The sequence below is a fragment of the Taeniopygia guttata genome, chromosome 5, assembly GCF_048771995.1.
Source record: "Taeniopygia guttata chromosome 5, bTaeGut7.mat, whole genome shotgun sequence".
Classification (NCBI taxonomy): domain Eukaryota; kingdom Metazoa; phylum Chordata; class Aves; order Passeriformes; family Estrildidae; genus Taeniopygia; species Taeniopygia guttata.
This window is the reverse complement of record NC_133030.1, coordinates 6,833,814-6,851,759: the sequence shown is the minus strand read 5'-3', so window position 1 is coordinate 6,851,759 and position 17,946 is coordinate 6,833,814.

Here is a 17,946-nt window from a genome sequence, read left to right as displayed (position 1 = left end):
TGTTACCCTGAGCGTGAAGCTGATTGCAAAAAATACGAACATTGAAGGATAAGTCCCAGACAGGATCTGCCCCTCCGTCCTACTTGTGCTGCCCTGACAGTCCCAGAGGAAACCTACTTAATGACATCAGGAACCTGGACTGGTGAGTTTTCTTTCCCAGGGAAAACAGCTGATGTTTTTGCTCAGGGCCCTGTGACTCTGAGCTGACAGCTGACTTCAAAGTATCCGAATATCGAAGGATGTTTCCCGGACCGGGGCTGCCCCCACCTAATTCTTGTGCTGCCCTGACAGCCCCAGAGGAGCCCTACATACTGACATCAGGAACCTGGACTGGTGAGTTTTCTTTCCCAGGGAAAACAGCTGATGTTTCTGCTCAGGGCCCTGTGGCCCTGAGTGGGAAGCTGATTGCAAAAAGTCGGAACATCGAAGGATAAGTCCCAGACAGGAGGTGCCCATCCGTCATACTTGTGCTGCCCTGACAGTCCCAGGGGAGCCCTACAAACTGACATCAGGAACCTGGACTGGTGAGTTTTCTTTCCCAGGGAAAACAGCCAATGTTTCTGCTCAGGGTCCTGTGGCCCTGAGCGGGACGCTGATGGCAAAAAATCCGAACATCGAAGGATGGGCCCCGTAGAGAAGCTGCCTCCGCCTCATACTTGTGCTGCCCTGATAGTACAAGTGGAGCCCTACAAACTTAACTCACCAGTCCAGGTTCCTGATGTCAGTTTGTAGAGCTCCTCTGGTACTGTCAGGCAGCACAAGTATGAGGTGGGGGCAGCTCCGGTCTGTGACTTATCCTTCGATGTTCGGATTTTTTGCAGTCAGCTTCCCGCTCAGGGTCACAGGACCCGGAGCAAAAACATCGGCTGTTTTCCCTGGGAAAGAAAACTCACCAGTCCAGGTTCCTGATGTAAGCTTGTAGGGCTCCTCTGGGACTGTCAGGAAAACACAAGTATGAGGTGGGGGCAGCTCCGGTCTGGGAAACATCCTTAGATGTTCGGATTTTTTGAAGTCAGCTGCTGGTTCAGAGCCACAGGGCCCTGAGCACAATCATCGGCTTTTTTTCTGGGAAAGAAAACTCACCAGTCCAGGTTCCTGATGTTTCTTTCCCAGGGAAAACACCTAATGGTTTTTCAGAGGGCCCTGAGGCCCTGAGCGGGAAGCCGACTTCAAAAAATCCGAACATCGAAGAATGGGCCCCATACAGAAGCTGCCTCCGTCTCATATCTCTGCTGCCCTGACAGTACCAGAGGAGCCCTACATACTGACATCAGGAACCTGGACTGGTGAGTTTTCTTTCCCAGGGAAAACAGACGATGTTTCTTCTCAGGGCCCTGTGGCTCTGAACCAGCAACTGACTGCAAAAAATCCTAATATCGAAGGATGTGTCCCAGACTAAAGCTGCCCCCACCTCATACTTGTGCTGCCCTGACAGTACCAGAAGAGGCCTAAAAACTGACATCAGGAACGTGGACTAGTGAGTATTCTTTCCCAGGGTAAACCACCGATGTTTTTGCTCAGGGTCCTGTGGCCCTGAGCGAGAAGCTGATTGCAAAAAATCCGAACATCGAAGGATAACTCCCAGACCGGAGCTGCCCCCACGTCATACTTGTGCTGCCTGACAGTACCAGAGGATCCTTAAAAACTGACATCAGGATCCTGGATTGGTGAGTTTTCTTTCCCAGGGAAAACACCTGATGTTTTTGCAGAGGGCCCTGTGGCCATGAGCGGGAAGCTGACTGCAAAAAATCCGAACATCGAAGGATGGGCCCCATACAGAAGCTGCCTCCACCTCATACTTGTGCTGCCTTGACAGTCCCAGAGGAGCCCTACATACTGACATCCGGAACCTGGACTGGTGAGTTTTCTTCCACAGGGAAAATAGCAGATGTTTTTGCTCAGGTCGCTGTGGCCCTGAGCGGGAAGCTGATTGCAAAAAATCCGAACAACGAAGGATGGGCCCCATACAGAAGCTGCCTCCACCTCATACTTGTGCTGCCTTGACAGTCCCAGAGGAGCCCTACATACTGACATCAGGAACCTGGACTGGTGAGTTTTCTTTCCCAGCGAAAACAGCCGATGTTTTTGCTCAGGGACCTGTGGCTCTAAATCAGCAGCTGAGTGCAAAAAATTCTAATATCGAAGGATGTGTCCCAGACCGCAGCTGCCCCCACCTCATGCTTGTGCTGCCCTGACAGTCCCAGAGGAGCCCTACAAACTGATATCAGGAACCTGGACTGGTGAGATTTCTTTCCCAGGGAAAACAGCCGATGTTTTTGCTCTGGGTCCTGTGACCCAGAGCGGGAAGATGACTGCAAAAAATCCGGACATCGAAGGATAAGTCACAGAACGGAGCTGCCCCCCCTCATACTTGTGCTGCCTGACAGTACCAGAGGAGCCCTACAAACTTACATCAGGAACCTGGACTGGTGAGTTTTCTTTCCCAGGGAAAACAGCCGATGTTTTTGCTCAGAGTCCTGTCACCCTGAGCGGGAAGCTGACTGCAAAAAAATCGAACATCGAAGGATAAGTCCCAGACAGGATCTGCCCCTCCGTCATACTTGTGCTGCCCTGACAGTCCCAGGGGAGCACTACAAACTGACATCAGGAACCTGGACTGGTGAGTTTTCTTTCCCAGAGAAAACAGACAATGTTTCTTCTCAGGGCCCTGTGGCCCTGATTGGGAAGCTGACTGCAAAAATTCCGAATACCGAAGGATAAGTCCCAGACCGGAGCTGCCCCCACCTAATTCTTGTGCTGCCCTGACAGTACCAGAGGAGCCCTACAAACTTACATCAGGAACCTGGACCGATGAGTTTTTTTTCTCAGGGAAAACAGCCGATGTTTCTGCTCAGGGTCTTGTGGCCCTGAGAAGGAAGCTGACTGCAAAAAATCCAAATATGGAAGGATGTGTCCCAGACCGGGGCTGCCCCACCTCATAATTGTGCTGCCCTGACAGTCCCAGAGCAGTCCCAGAGGAGCCCTACATACTGACATCAGGAACCCGTTCTGGTGAGTTTTCTTTCCCAGGGAAAACAGCCAAAGTTTGTGCTCAGGGCCCTGTGGCTCTAAATCAGCAGCTGAGTGCAAAAAATTCTAATATCGAAGGATGTGTCCCAGACCGCAGCTGCCCCCACCTCGTACTTGTGCTGCCCTGACAGTCCCAGAGGAGCCCTACAAACTGACATCAGGATCCTGGACAGGTGAGTTTTCTTTCCCAAAGACAGCAGCCGATGTTTTTGCTCAGGGTCCTGTGCCCCTGAGCAGGAATCTGACTGCAAAAAATCCGAACATCGAAGGATAAGTCCCAGACCGGAGCTGTCCCCACCTCATACTTTTGCTGCCCTGACAGTCCCAGAGGAGCTCTACAAACAGACATCAGGATCCTGGACTGGTGAGTTTTCTTTCCCAGGGAAAACAGCTGATGTTTTTGCTCAGGTCCCTGTGACTCTGAGCCGGCAGCTGACTTCAAAATATCCGAATATCGTAGGATGTGTCCCGGACCTGGGCTGCCCCCACCTAATTCTTGTGCTGCCCTGACAGTACCAGAGGAGCCCTACAAACTTACATCAGGAACCTGGACCGGTGAGTTTTTTTTCTCAGGGAAAAGAGCCGATGTTTCTGCTCAGGGTCCTGTGGCCCTGAGCAGGAAGCTGACTGCAAAAAATCCAAATATGGAAGGATGTGTCCCAGACCGGGGCTGCCCCCACCTCACAAATGTGCTGCCCTGACAGTCCCAGAGTAGCCCTACATACTGACATCAGGAACCTGGACTGGTGAGTTTTCTTTCCCAGGGAAAAAAGCAGATGTTTTTGCTCAGGGCCCTGTGGCTCTAAATAAGCAGCTGAGTGCCAAAACATTCTAATATCGAAGGATGTGTCCCAGACCGCAGCTGCCCCCGCCTCATACTTGTGCTGCCCTGACAGTCCCAGAGGAGCTATACAAACTGACATCAGGATCCTGGACAGGTGAGTTTTCTTTCCCAGGGAAAACATCCGATGTTTCTGCTCAGGTTCCTGTGGCACTGAGCAGGCAGCTGACTGCAAAAAATCCGAACATCGAAGGATAAGTCCCAGACAGGATCTACCCGCACCTTATACTTGAGCTGCCCTAACAGTCCCAGAGGAGCCCTACAAACTGACATCAGGAACCTGGACTGGTGAGTTTTCTTTCCCAGGGAAAACAGCCGATGTTTCTTCTCAGGGCCCTGTAGCCCTGAGCGGGAAGGTTCCTGCAAAAAATCCGAACATCGAAGGATGGGCCACATACAGAAATTTCCTCCACCTCATACTTCTGCAGCCCTGACAGTCCCAGGGGAGCCCTACATACTGACATCAGGAACCTGGACTTGTGAGTTTTCTTTCTCAGGGAAAACAGCCGATGTTTTTGCTCAGGTCGCTGTGGCCCTGAGTGGGAAGCTGATTGCAAAAAATCCGAACATCAAAGGATAAGTCCCAGACAAGATCTGCCCCTCCATCATACTTGTGCTGCCCTGACAGTCCCAGAGGAACCCTACAAACTGACATCAGGAACCTGGACTTGTGAGTTTTCTTTCCCAGGGAAAACATACCATGTTTCTTCTCAGGGCCCTGTGGTCCTCATTGGAAAGCTGACTGCAAAAATTCCGAATATCGTAGGATACGTCCCAGACCGGAGCTGACCCCACCTCATACTTGTGCTGCCCTGACAGTCCCAGAGGAGCTCTACAAACTGACATCAGGATCCTGGACAGGTGAGTTTTCTTTCCCAGGGAAAACAGCATATGTTTCTGCTTGGGGTCCTGTGGCACTGAGCAGGCAGCTGATTGCCAAAAATCCGAACATCGAAGGATGGGCCCTATAGAGAACTGCCTCCACCTCATACTGGTGCTGCCCTGACAGTCCCAGAGGAGCCCTATATACTGACATCAGGAAGCTGGACTGGTGAGTATTCTTTCCCAGGGAAAACAGCTGATGTTTTTGCTCAGGGCCCTGTGACTCTGAGCCGGCAGCTGACTTCAAAATATCCGAACATCGAAGGATGTGTCCCAGACCGGAGCTGCCCCCACCTAATTCTTCTGCTGCCCTGACAGTACCAGAGGAGCCCTACAAACTTACATCTGGAACCTGGACCAGTGAGTTTTCTTTCCCAGGGAAAACAGCCGATGTTTTTACTCAGGGTCCTGTGACCCTGAGCGGGAAGCTGACTGCAAAAAATCCGAACATCGAAGGATAAGTCCCAGAAAGGATCTTCCCCCACCTCATACATGTGCTGCCCTGACAGTCCCAGAGGAGCCCTACAAACTTACATCAGGATCCTGGACTGGTGAGTTTTCTTTCCCAGGGAAAACACCTGATGTTTTTGCTAAGGTCGCTGTGGCCCTGAGCGGGAAGCTGATGGCAAAAAATCTGAACATCGAAGGATAAGCCCCAGACAGCATCTGCCCACACCTCATACTTGTGCTGCCCTGACAGTCCCAAAGGAGCCCTACAAACTGACATCAGGATCCTAGACTGGTGAGTTTTCTTTCCCAGGGAAAACAGCCGATGTTTCTGCTCAGGGTCCTGTGGCAAAAGGAGGCAGCTGACTGCAAAAAATCCGAACATCGAAGGATGGGCCACGTACAGAAGCTGCCTCCACCTCATACTTTTGCTGCCCTAACAGTCACAGAGGAGCCCTACAAACTGACATCAGGAACCTGGACTGGTGAGTGTTCTTTCCCAGGGAAAACAGCCGATGTTTCTTCTCAGGGCCCTGTGGCCCTGAGTGGGTAGCTGACTGAAAAAAATCCGAACATCGAAAGATGGGCCACATACAGATGCTGCCTCCACCTCATACTTGTGCTGCCCTCACAGTCCCAGAGGAGCCCTACTTACTGACATCAGGAACCTGGACTGGTGAGTTTTCTTTCCCAGGGAAAAGAGCGGATGTTTTTGCTCAGGTCGCTGTGGCCCTGAGCAGGAAGCTGATGGAAAAAAATCTGAACATCGAAGAAGAAGTCCCAGTCAGGATCTGCTCCGCCTGATACTTGTGCTGCCCTGACAGTCCCAGAGGAGCCCTACAAACTGACATCAGGAACCTGGACTGCTGAGTTTTCTTTCCCAGGGAAAACAGCCAAAGTTTTTGCTCACGGTCCTGTGACCCTGAGCGGGAAGCTGACTGCAAAAAATCCGAACATCGAAGGATAAGTCCCAGACCGGAGCTGCCCCATCCTCATAATTTTTTTGCCCTGACCGTCCCAGAGGAGCCCTACAAACTGACATCAGGAACCTGGACTGGTGAGTTTCCTTTCCCAGGGAAAAAAGCCGATGTTTGTGCTCAGGGCCCTGTGGCTCTGAACCAGAAGCAGACTGCAAAAATCCAAATGTCGAAGGATGTGTCCCAGACCGGAGCTGCACACACCTCATACTTGTGCTGCCCTGACAGTCCCAGAGGAGCCCTACAAACTGACATCAGAAACCTGGACTGGTGAGTTTTGTTTCCCTGGGAAAAGAGCCGATGTTTTTGCTCAGAGTGCTGTGACCCTGACCGGGAAGCTGACTGCAAAAAATCGGAACATTGCAGGATAAGTCCCAGAAAGGATCTTCCCCCACCTCATACTTGTGCTGCCCTGACTGTCCCAGAGGAGCCGTATATACTGATATCAGGAACCTGGACTGGTGAGTTTTCTTTCCCAGGGAAAACCGCTGATGTTTTTGCTCAGGGCCCTGTGGCTCCGAGCGGGAAGCTGACTGCAAAAAATCCGAACATCGAAGGATGGGCCACATACAGAAGCTGCCTCCACCTCATATTTGTGCTGCCCTAACAGTCCCAGAGGAGACCTGTATACTGACATCAGGAACCTGGACTGGTGAGTTTTCTATCCCCGGGAAAACAGCCGATGTTTTTGCTCTGGGTGCTTTGACCCTGAGCGGGAAGCTGACTGCAAAAAATCCGAACATCGAAGGATAAGTCCCAGACCGGAGCTGCCCCCACCTCATACTTGTGCTGCCCTGACAGTCCCAGAGGAGCCCTACGAACTGACATCAGGAACCTGGACTGGTGAGTTTTCTTTCCCAGGGAAAACAGCCGATGTTTCTGCTCAGGGTCCTGTTGCAATGAGCAGGCAGCTGATTGCAAAAAATCCAAACATCGAAGGATGGGCCCCATAGAGAAGCGGCATCCACCTCATATTGGTGCTGCCCTGACAGTCCCAGGGAAGTCCTACAAACCGACATCAGGAACCTGGACTGGTGAGTTTTCTTTCTCAGGTAAAACAGCCTAAGTTTTTGCTCAGGGTCCTGTGACCCTGAGCGGGAAGGGAACTGCAAAAAATCCGAACATCGAAGGATAAGTCCCAGACCGGAGCTGACCCCACCGCATACTTTTTCTGCCCTGACAGTCCCAGGGGAGCCCTACAAACTGACATCAGGAACCTGGACTGGTGAGTTTTCTTTCCCAGGGAAAACATACGATGTTTCTTCACAGGGCCCTGTGGCCCTGAGTGGGTAGCTGACTGAAAAAATTCCGAACATCGAAGGATGTGTCCCAGACCGGAGATGCCCACACCTCATACTTGTGCTGCCCTGACATTCCCAGAGGAGCCCTACAAACTGACATCAGGAACCTGGACTGGTGAGTTTTGTTTCCCTGGGAAAAGAGTCGATGGTTTTGCTCAGGGTCCTGTGGCCCTCAGCGGGAAGCTGACTGCAAAAATTCTGAACATCGAAGGATAAGTCTCAGACCGGAGCTGCCCCCACCTCATACTTGTGCTGCCCTGACAGTCCCAGTGGAGCCCTACATACTGACATCCGGAACCTGGACTGGTGAGTTTTCTTCCACAGGGAAAATAGCAGATGTTTTTGCTCAGGTCGCTGTGGCCCTGAGCGGGAAGCTGATTGCAAAAAATCCGAACAACGAAGGATGGGCCCCATACAGAAGCTGCCTCCACCTCATACTTGTGCTGCCTTGACAGTCCCAGAGGAGCCCTACATACTGACATCAGGAACCTGGACTGGTGAGTTTTCTTTCCCAGCAAAAACAGCCGATGTTTTTGCTCAGGGACCTGTGGCTCTAAATCAGCAGCTGAGTGCAAAAAATTCTAATATCGAAGGATGTGTCCCAGACCGCAGCTGCCCCCACCTCATGCTTGTGCTGCCCTGACAGTCCCAGAGGAGCCCTACAAACTGATATCAGGAACCTGGACTGGTGAGATTTCTTTCCCAGGGAAAACAGCCGATGTTTTTGCTCTGGGTCCTGTGACCCAGAGCGGGAAGATGACTGCAAAAAATCCGGACATCGAAGGATAAGTCACAGAACGGAGCTGCCCCCCCTCATACTTGTGCTGCCTGACAGTACCAGAGGAGCCCTACAAACTTACATCAGGAACCTGGACTGGTGAGTTTTCTTTCCCAGGGAAAACAGCCGATGTTTTTGCTCAGAGTCCTGTCACCCTGAGCGGGAAGCTGACTGCAAAAAAATCGAACATCGAAGGATAAGTCCCAGACAGGATCTGCCCCTCCGTCATACTTGTGCTGCCCTGACAGTCCCAGGGGAGCACTACAAACTGACATCAGGAACCTGGACTGGTGAGTTTTCTTTCCCAGAGAAAACAGACAATGTTTCTTCTCAGGGCCCTGTGGCCCTGATTGGGAAGCTGACTGCAAAAATTCCGAATACCGAAGGATAAGTCCCAGACCGGAGCTGCCCCCACCTAATTCTTGTGCTGCCCTGACAGTACCAGAGGAGCCCTACAAACTTACATCAGGAACCTGGACCGATGAGTTTTTTTTCTCAGGGAAAACAGCCGATGTTTCTGCTCAGGGTCTTGTGGCCCTGAGAAGGAAGCTGACTGCAAAAAATCCAAATATGGAAGGATGTGTCCCAGACCGGGGCTGCCCCACCTCATAATTGTGCTGCCCTGACAGTCCCAGAGCAGTCCCAGAGGAGCCCTACATACTGACATCAGGAACCCGTTCTGGTGAGTTTTCTTTCCCAGGGAAAACAGCCAAAGTTTGTGCTCAGGGCCCTGTGGCTCTAAATCAGCAGCTGAGTGCAAAAAATTCTAATATCGAAGGATGTGTCCCAGACCGCAGCTGCCCCCACCTCGTACTTGTGCTGCCCTGACAGTCCCAGAGGAGCCCTACAAACTGACATCAGGATCCTGGACAGGTGAGTTTTCTTTCCCAAAGACAGCAGCCGATGTTTTTGCTCAGGGTCCTGTGCCCCTGAGCAGGAATCTGACTGCAAAAAATCCGAACATCGAAGGATAAGTCCCAGACCGGAGCTGTCCCCACCTCATACTTTTGCTGCCCTGACAGTCCCAGAGGAGCTCTACAAACAGACATCAGGATCCTGGACTGGTGAGTTTTCTTTCCCAGGGAAAACAGCTGATGTTTTTGCTCAGGTCCCTGTGACTCTGAGCCGGCAGCTGACTTCAAAATATCCGAATATCGTAGGATGTGTCCCGGACCTGGGCTGCCCCCACCTAATTCTTGTGCTGCCCTGACAGTACCAGAGGAGCCCTACAAACTTACATCAGGAACCTGGACCGGTGAGTTTTTTTTCTCAGGGAAAAGAGCCGATGTTTCTGCTCAGGGTCCTGTGGCCCTGAGCAGGAAGCTGACTGCAAAAAATCCAAATATGGAAGGATGTGTCCCAGACCGGGGCTGCCCCCACCTCACAAATGTGCTGCCCTGACAGTCCCAGAGTAGCCCTACATACTGACATCAGGAACCTGGACTGGTGAGTTTTCTTTCCCAGGGAAAAAAGCAGATGTTTTTGCTCAGGGCCCTGTGGCTCTAAATGAGCAGCTGAGTGCCAAAACATTCTAATATCGAAGGATGTGTCCCAGACCGCAGCTGCCCCCGCCTCATACTTGTGCTGCCCTGACAGTCCCAGAGGAGCTATACAAACTGACATCAGGATCCTGGACAGGTGAGTTTTCTTTCCCAGGGAAAACATCCGATGTTTCTGCTCAGGTTCCTGTGGCACTGAGCAGGCAGCTGACTGCAAAAAATCCGAACATCGAAGGATAAGTCCCAGACAGGATCTACCCGCACCTTATACTTGAGCTGCCCTAACAGTCCCAGAGGAGCCCTACAAACTGACATCAGGAACCTGGACTGGTGAGTTTTCTTTCCCAGGGAAAACAGCCGATGTTTCTTCTCAGGGCCCTGTAGCCCTGAGCGGGAAGGTTCCTGCAAAAAATCCGAACATCGAAGGATGGGTCACATACAGAAATTTCCTCCACCTCATACTTCTGCAGCCCTGACAGTCCCAGGGGAGCCCTACATACTGACATCAGGAACCTGGACTTGTGAGTTTTCTTTCTCAGGGAAAACAGCCGATGTTTTTGCTCAGGTCGCTGTGGCCCTGAGTGGGAAGCTGATTGCAAAAAATCCGAACATCAAAGGATAAGTCCCAGACAAGATCTGCCCCTCCATCATACTTGTGCTGCCCTGACAGTCCCAGAGGAACCCTACAAACTGACATCAGGAACCTGGACTTGTGAGTTTTCTTTCCCAGGGAAAACATACCATGTTTCTTCTCAGGGCCCTGTGGTCCTCATTGGAAAGCTGACTGCAAAAATTCCGAATATCGTAGGATACGTCCCAGACCGGAGCTGACCCCACCTCATACTTGTGCTGCCCTGACAGTCCCAGAGGAGCTCTACAAACTGACATCAGGATCCTGGACAGGTGAGTTTTCTTTCCCAGGGAAAACAGCATATGTTTCTGCTTGGGGTCCTGTGGCACTGAGCAGGCAGCTGATTGCCAAAAATCCGAACATCGAAGGATGGGCCCTATAGAGAACTGCCTCCACCTCATACTGGTGCTGCCCTGACAGTCCCAGAGGAGCCCTATATACTGACATCAGGAAGCTGGACTGGTGAGTATTCTTTCCCAGGGAAAACAGCTGATGTTTTTGCTCAGGGCCCTGTGACTCTGAGCCGGCAGCTGACTTCAAAATATCCGAACATCGAAGGATGTGTCCCAGACCGGAGCTGCCCCCACCTAATTCTTCTGCTGCCCTGACAGTACCAGAGGAGCCCTACAAACTTACATCTGGAACCTGGACCAGTGAGTTTTCTTTCCCAGGGAAAAGAGCCGATGTTTTTACTCAGGGTCCTGTGACCCTGAGCGGGAAGCTGACTGCAAAAAATCCGAACATCGAAGGATAAGTCCCAGAAAGGATCTTCCCCCACCTCATACATGTGCTGCCCTGACAGTCCCAGAGGAGCCCTACAAACTTACATCAGGATCCTGGACTGGTGAGTTTTCTTTCCCAGGGAAAACACCTGATGTTTTTGCTAAGGTCGCTGTGGCCCTGAGCGGGAAGCTGATGGCAAAAAATCTGAACATCGAAGGATAAGCCCCAGACAGCATCTGCCCACACCTCATACTTGTGCTGCCCTGACAGTCCCAAAGGAGCCCTACAAACTGACATCAGGATCCTAGACTGGTGAGTTTTCTTTCCCAGGGAAAACAGCCGATGTTTCTGCTCAGGGTCCTGTGGCAAAAGGAGGCAGCTGACTGCAAAAAATCCGAACATCGAAGGATGGGCCACGTACAGAAGCTGCCTCCACCTCATACTTTTGCTGCCCTAACAGTCACAGAGGAGCCCTACAAACTGACATCAGGAACCTGGACTGGTGAGTGTTCTTTCCCAGGGAAAACAGCCGATGTTTCTTCTCAGGGCCCTGTGGCCCTGAGTGGGTAGCTGACTGAAAAAAATCCGAACATCGAAAGATGGGCCACATACAGATGCTGCCTCCACCTCATACTTGTGCTGCCCTCACAGTCCCAGAGGAGCCCTACTTACTGACATCAGGAACCTGGACTGGTGAGTTTTCTTTCCCAGGGAAAAGAGCGGATGTTTTTGCTCAGGTCGCTGTGGCCCTGAGCAGGAAGCTGATGGAAAAAAATCTGAACATCGAAGAAGAAGTCCCAGTCAGGATCTGCTCCGCCTGATACTTGTGCTGCCCTGACAGTCCCAGAGGAGCCCTACAAACTGACATCAGGAACCTGGACTGCTGAGTTTTCTTTCCCAGGGAAAACAGCCAAAGTTTTTGCTCACGGTCCTGTGACCCTGAGCGGGAAGCTGACTGCAAAAAATCCGAACATCGAAGGATAAGTCCCAGACCGGAGCTGCCCCATCCTCATAATTTTTTTGCCCTGACCGTCCCAGAGGAGCCCTACAAACTGACATCAGGAACCTGGACTGGTGAGTTTCCTTTCCCAGGGAAAAAAGCCGATGTTTGTGCTCAGGGCCCTGTGGCTCTGAACCAGAAGCAGACTGCAAAAATCCAAATGTCGAAGGATGTGTCCCAGACCGGAGCTGCACACACCTCATACTTGTGCTGCCCTGACAGTCCCAGAGGAGCCCTACAAACTGACATCAGAAACCTGGACTGGTGAGTTTTGTTTCCCTGGGAAAAGAGCCGATGTTTTTGCTCAGAGTGCTGTGACCCTGACCGGGAAGCTGACTGCAAAAAATCGGAACATTGCAGGATAAGTCCCAGAAAGGATCTTCCCCCACCTCATACTTGTGCTGCCCTGACTGTCCCAGAGGAGCCGTATATACTGATATCAGGAACCTGGACTGGTGAGTTTTCTTTCCCAGGGAAAACCGCTGATGTTTTTGCTCAGGGCCCTGTGGCTCCGAGCGGGAAGCTGACTGCAAAAAATCCGAACATCGAAGGATGGGCCACATACAGAAGCTGCCTCCACCTCATATTTGTGCTGCCCTAACAGTCCCAGAGGAGACCTGTATACTGACATCAGGAACCTGGACTGGTGAGTTTTCTATCCCCGGGAAAACAGCCGATGTTTTTGCTCTGGGTGCTTTGACCCTGAGCGGGAAGCTGACTGCAAAAAATCCGAACATCGAAGGATAAGTCCCAGACCGGAGCTGCCCCCACCTCATACTTGTGCTGCCCTGACAGTCCCAGAGGAGCCCTACGAACTGACATCAGGAACCTGGACTGGTGAGTTTTCTTTCCCAGGGAAAACAGCCGATGTTTCTGCTCAGGGTCCTGTTGCAATGAGCAGGCAGCTGATTGCAAAAAATCCAAACATCGAAGGATGGGCCCCATAGAGAAGCGGCATCCACCTCATATTGGTGCTGCCCTGACAGTCCCAGGGAAGTCCTACAAACCGACATCAGGAACCTGGACTGGTGAGTTTTCTTTCTCAGGTAAAACAGCCTAAGTTTTTGCTCAGGGTCCTGTGACCCTGAGCGGGAAGGGAACTGCAAAAAATCCGAACATCGAAGAATAAGTCCCAGACCGGAGCTGACCCCACCGCATACTTTTTCTGCCCTGACAGTCCCAGGGGAGCCCTACAAACTGACATCAGGAACCTGGACTGGTGAGTTTTCTTTCCCAGGGAAAACATACGATGTTTCTTCACAGGGCCCTGTGGCCCTGAGTGGGTAGCTGACTGAAAAAATTCCGAACATCGAAGGATGTGTCCCAGACCGGAGATGCCCACACCTCATACTTGTGCTGCCCTGACATTCCCAGAGGAGCCCTACAAACTGACATCAGGAACCTGGACTGGTGAGTTTTGTTTCCCTGGGAAAAGAGTCGATGGTTTTGCTCAGGGTCCTGTGGCCCTCAGCGGGAAGCTGACTGCAAAAATTCTGAACATCGAAGGATAAGTCTCAGACCGGAGCTGCCCCCACCTCATACTTGTGCTGCCCTGACAGTCCCAGAGGAGCCCTACATACTGACATCAGGAACCAGGACTGGTGAGTTTTCTTTCCCAGGGAAAACACCTGATGTTTTTGCAGAGGGCCCTGTGGCCCTGAGCGGGAAACTGACTGCAAAAATCCGGATATCGAAGGATGGGCCCCATACAGAAGCTGCCTCCGTTTCATATTTGTGCTGCCCTAACAGTCCCAGGGAAGCCCTGCAAACTGACAGCAGGAACCTGGACTGGTGAGTTTTGTTTCCCTGGGAAAACAGCTGATGTTTCGTCTCAGGGTCCGGTGACCCTGAACGGGAAGCAGACTGCAAAAAATCTGAACATCGAAGGATAAGTCCCAGAAAGGATCTTCCCCCACCTCAAACATGTGCTGCCCTGATAGTCCCAGAGGAGCCCTACAAACTGACATCAGGAACCTGGACTGGTGAGTTTTCTTTCCCTGGGAAAACAGCCGATGTTTTTGGTCAGATTGCTGTGGCCCTGAGCGGGAAGCTGATGGCAAAAAATCTGAACATCGAAGGATAAGTCCCAAACAGGATCTGCCCCGCCTCATACTTGTGCTGCCCTGACAGTCCAAGAGGAGCCCTACAAACTGACATCAGAAACCTGGACTGGTGAGTTTTCTTTCCCAAGGAAAACAGCCGATGTTTCTTCTCAGGGCCCTGTGGCCCTGAGTGGGAAGCTGACGGCAAAAAATCCGAACATCGAAGGATGGGCAACATACACAAGTTGCCTCCGCCTCATACTTGTACAGCCCTGACAGTCCCAGAGGAGCCCTACATACTGACATCAGGAACCTGGACTGGTGAGTTTTCTTTCCCAGGGAAAAAAGCCGATGTTTTTGCTCAGGGCCCTGTGGCTCTGAACCAGAAGCAGACTGCAAAAATCCTAATGTCGAAGGATGTGTCCCAAACCGGAGCTGCACCAACCTCATACTTTTTTTGCCCTGACCGTCCCAGAGGAGCCCTACAAACTGATATCAGGAACCTGGACTGGTGAGTTTTCTTTCCCAGGGAAAACAGCCGTTGTTTCTGGTCAGGGTCCTCTGGCAATGAGCAGGCAGCTGATTGCAAAAAATCCATACATCGAAGGATGGGCCCCATAGAGAAGCTGCCTCCACATCATACTTGTGCTGCCCTGACAGTCCCAGAGGAGCCCTACAAACTGACATCAGGAACCTGGACTGGTGAGTTTTCTTTCCCAGGGAAAACAGCCGATGGTTTTGCTCAGCTTGCTGTGGGCCTGAGCGGGAAGCTGATGGCAAAAAATATGAACATAGAAGGATAAGTCCCAGACAGGATCTGCCCCGACCCCATACTTGTGCTGCCCTGACAGTCCCAGAGGAGCCCTACAAACTTACATCTGGAACCTGGACTGGTGAGTTTTCTTTCCCAGTGAAAACACCTGATGTTTTTGCAGAGGTCCCTGTGGCCCTGAGCGGGAAGCTGACTGCAAAAAATCCGAGTGTCGAAGGATGGGCCCCATACAGAAGCTGCCTCCGTTTCATATTTGTGCTGCCATAAGAGTCCCAGGGAAGCCCTGCAAACTGACAGCAGGAACCTGGACTGGTGAGTTTTGTTTCCCTGGGAAAACAGCTGATGTTTCGTCTCAGGGTCCAGTGACCCTGAACGGGAAGCAGACTGCAAAAAATCTGAACATCGAAAGATAAGTCCCAGAAAGGATCTTCCCCCACCTAAAACATGTGCTGCCCTGACAGTCCCAGAGGAGCCCTACATACTGATATCAGAAACCTGGACTGGTGAGTTTTCTTTCCCTGGGATAACAGCCAATGTTTTTGGTCAGGTCGCTGTGGCCCTGAGCGGGAAGATGATGGCAAAAAATCTGAACATGGAAGGATAAGTCCCAAACAGGATCTGCACCGCCTCATACTTGTACTGCCCTGACAGTCCCAGAGGAGCCCTACATACTGACATCAGGAACCTGGACTGGTGAGTTTTCTTTCCCAGGGAAAACAGCTGATGTTTTTGCTCAGGTCAATGTGGCCCTGAGCCGGAAGCTGATTGCAAAAAATCCGAACATCGAAGGATAAGTCCCAGACCGGAGCTAACCCCACCTCATACTTGTGCTGCGCTGACAGTCCCAGAGGAGCCCTACATACTAAAATCAGGAACCTGGACTGGTGAGTTTTCTTTCCCAGGGAAAACAGCCGATGTTTGTGCACAGGGCCCCGTGGCTCTGAACCGGCCGCTGACTGCAAAAAAATCCTAATATCGAGGGATGTGTCCCAGACCGGAGCTCCCCAATCCTCATAATTTTTTTGCCCTGACCGTCCCAGAGGAGCCCTACAAACTGACATCAGGATCCTGGACTGGTGAGTTTTCTTTCCCAGGGAAACAGTCGATATTTCTGCTCAGGGTCCTGTAGCAATGAGCAGGCAGCTGATTGCAAAAAATCCGAATATCGAAGGATGGGCCCCATAGAGAAGCTGCCTCCACCTCATACTTGTGCTGCCCTGACAGTCCCAGAGGAGCCCTACAAACTGACATCAGGAACCTGGACTGGTGAGTTTTGTTTCCCTGGGAAAAGAGCTGATGTTATTGCTCAGGGTCCTGTGGCCCTCAGCTGGAAGGTGACTGCAAAAAATCTGAACATCGAAGGATAAGTCCCAGACCGGAGCTGCCCCCACCTCATACTTGTGCTGCCCTGACCGTCCCAGAGGAGCCCTACATACTGACATCAGGAACCTGGACTGGTGAGTTTTCTTTCCCAGGCAAAACAGCCGATGTTTTTCCTCAGGTTCCTGTGACCCTGAGCGGGACGCTGACTGCAAAAAATCCGAATATCGAAGGATAAGTCCCAGACCGGAGCTAACCCCACCTCATACTTTTGCTGCGCTGACAGTCCCAGAGGAGCCCTACATACTGACATCAGGAACCTGGACTGGTGAGTTTTCTTTCCCAGGGAAAACAGCCGATGTTTGTGCTCAGGGCCCTGTGGCTCTGAACCGACCGCTGACTGCAAAATAATCCTAATATCGAAGGATGTGTCCCAGACCGGAGCTCCCCAATCCTCATAATTTTTTTGCCCTGACCGTCCCAGAGGAGCCCTACAAACTGACATCAGGATCCTGGACTGGTGAGTTTTCTTTCCCAGGGAAAACAGTCGATATTTCTGCTCAGGGTCCTGTAGCAATGAGCAGGCAGCTGATTGCAAAAAATCGGAATATCGAAGGATGGGCCCCATAGAGAAGCTGCCTCCACCTCATACTTGTGCTGCCCTGACAGTCCCAGAGGAGCCCTACAAACTGACATCAGGAACCTGGACTGGTGAGTTTTGTTTCCCTGGGAAAAGAGCCGATGTTTTTGCTCAGGGTCCTGTGGCCCTCAGCAGGAAGCTGACTGCAAAAAATCCGAACATCGAAGGATAAGTCCCAGACAGGATCTGCCCTGACCTCATACTTGTGCTGCCCTGGCAGTCCCATAGGAGCCCTACATACTGACATCAGGAACCTGGACTGGTGAGATTTCTTTCCCAGGGAAAACTGCTGATGTTTTTGCTCAGGGCCCTGTGGCTCTGAGCCGGCAGCTGACTTCAAAATATCCGAACATCGAAGGATGTGTCTCAGACCGGAGCTGCCCCCACCTCATACTTGTGCTGCCCTGACAGTCCCAGAGGAGCCCTTCAAACTTACATCAGGAACCTGGACCGGTGAGTTTTCTTTCCCAGGGAAAACAGACGATGTTTTGGCAGAGGGCCCTGTGGCCTGAGCGGGAAGCTGACTGCAAAACATCCGAACATCGAAGGATGGGCCCCATACAGAAGCTGCCTCCACCTCATACTTGTGCTGCCCTGACAGTCCCAGAGGAGCCCTACATACTGCCATCAGGAACCTGGACTGGTGAGTTTTCTTTCCCAGGGAAAACAGTCGATGTTTTTGCTCAGGGTCCGGTGACCCTGAACGGGGAGCTGACTGCAAAAAATCTGAACATCGAAGGATAAGTCCCAGAAAGGATCTTCCCCCACCTCATACATGTGCTGCCCTGGCAGTCCCAGAGGAGCCCTACAAACTTACACCAGGAACCTGGACTGGTGAGTTTTCTTTCCCAGGGAAAACACCTGATGTTTTTCAGAGGGCCCTGTGGCCCTGAGCGAGAAGCTGACTGCAAAATATCCGAACATCGAAGGATTCGCCACATACAGAAGTTGCCTCCACCTCATACTTGTGCTGCCCTGACAGTCCCAGAGGAGTCATACAAACTGACAGCAGGAACTTGGACTGGTGAGTTTTCTTTCCCAGGGAAAACAGCCGATGTTTTTG